Below are 2,009 nucleotides of genomic sequence, written 5' to 3' on the forward strand. Positions count from 1 at the left end.
GTCTACCCTCGATGAAAATTTTAATTTTTTATTATCTGACAAACTCTTAGGTTTTCATCACTTTTTTCGGAGTGATTATCACATCCACAAGAAAACCTAAATCGGAAATGGTAGAAGAATCTTTTTACCCATTCGCCAAGTGTACAAGTTAGGTGGGTCGACAACACATCCCTGTCATGTGGCGCACATGCCGTCACCATTGTCGTATAGAATACATCAGACGTGTTCTCCTGTGGAGGAATCGGTTGACCTATGACCTTGCCATCAAATGTTTTCGGTTCCCATTGGAGAGGCACGTCCTTTCGTCTAATAATCACACGGTTTTGCGGTGCGGTCGCAAAACACTTATTACAGTGAACAGAGACGTCAATGAACGAACGGTCAGATCATAAGTTTGCGAAAATAAAAAAAGTAAACTTTTCACGCGAGAGGAGACTTGAACCTAGGACTTCTCCCTCCGCAGCTGCTCACGCTAACCACGGGACCACGGCGCTCCTCAGCTCATATTATCCTTGATGTTGCCTATCTTGGTCATGGACTACTCAGTTTGTATATTTTGCTTATTTTTTTCATGGTTCCACACAACTTCTTCCTGTTTTCTCGATTCATCTGTGTTCAGTTTCTCAAGGCTTATCCACTGTGCCAACTTATAACTAAATAAGGGGGGAGGGGATGCGATGGGGAGGTTCCCTTCTAAGAAGTCCAGCAGTTCAGCGCGGCTACTCTGCAGCGGAGTGTGCGCTGATATGAAACTTACTTGCAGATCAAAACTATGTGCCGGACCGATTCACGACCCGTCCTCAGATGTAGAGCACTTGTCCGCGAAAGGCAAAAGTCCCGATTTCGAGTCTCGGTCCGGCACATAGTTTTGATCTGCATTTAAGTTTCGTATCAGCGCACACTCTGCTGCAGGGTGGAAATCTCATTCTGGTAACATCCCCCAGGCTGTGGCTAAGCCATGTCTCCGCAGTATCCTTTCTTTCAGGAGTGCTAGTTCTGCAAGGTTCGCAGGAGAGCTTCTGTAAAGTTTGGAAGGTAGGAGACGAGATACTGGCAGAAGTAAAGCTGTGAGGACGGGGCGTGAGTCGTGCTTGGGTAGCTCAGTTGGTAGAGCACTTGCCCGCGAAAGGCAAAGGTCCCGAGTTCGAGTCTCGGCCCAGCACACAGTTTTAATCTGCCAGGAAGTTTCATAACAGCGCACACTCCGCTGCAGAGTGAAAATCTCATTCTGCCTATTGAAATTCATCGACGAATGTAGGTTCAGTACAGTGATGCATATTTGTCATAGCAGCAAGTCTACGAATGGAGTAGGAAATTCGCAAATGGTGTGACTTCAGTGGAAGATGCTCCTCGTCCAGATCAGGCACAACGAGTTGTGACTGCACAGAACACTGTAGCAGTTGAAGCAATAATGAAAGAAAACCGCCGAGTAACACTGAATGACATTGCAGCATGTTTGCAGATTAGTCATGGGTCAGCACACCACATTGTGCATGATGTGCTCCAGTTTCACGAAGTGTCTGCAAGTTGGGTGCACAGCAGCTGACTCCTGAAAGGAGAGAACGACATGTTGATGCTTGTGAAGAACTTCTTCGGCGCCTTGAACGAGAAGGTGAAGGCTTCCTTGCAAGAATCGTTACTGGGGACGAAATCTGGGTTCACTTCCACCAACTGGAAACGAAGAGAGCGAGCAATCCAGACCTTGCTCCAAGTGATTCCCATATGTTTGGACCACTCAGAGATGCAGTGGGAGGAAAGGAGTTCTGTTCTGATGAAGAGGTACGCCATGCGGTGCATGAGTGGTTGCGCGGACTACCAAAACTATTTTTTTTCTAAAGGAATTTATGCACTTGGTAAGCGCTGAAGGACTTGCGTTGAGCGTGGGGGAGATTATGTTGAAAAGCGATACAGCTTTGTACCACTTCTGCACAATAAATAATATTTTAAAAAATATTCAAGGTTTTCATTTGAGTCATCCTCGTGCAAAGAAGGGGGGGGGGGGGGGGGGG

General features: G+C 46.7%; 1 non-coding gene across 1 annotated transcript; it reads left to right on the plus strand.

The window, feature by feature from the left end:
• The first annotated feature begins 1,088 nt into the window (after positions 1 to 1,088).
• Positions 1,089 to 1,163, plus strand: Trnas-cga (transfer RNA serine (anticodon CGA)). The gene has a single exon. It is a non-coding gene; the product is annotated as a tRNA-Ser (tRNA).
• The last annotated feature ends 846 nt before the right edge of the window (positions 1,164 to 2,009 follow it).

Source organism: Schistocerca serialis, chromosome 7 (assembly GCF_023864345.2).
Source record: "Schistocerca serialis cubense isolate TAMUIC-IGC-003099 chromosome 7, iqSchSeri2.2, whole genome shotgun sequence".
Lineage (NCBI taxonomy): Eukaryota > Metazoa > Arthropoda > Insecta > Orthoptera > Acrididae > Schistocerca > Schistocerca serialis.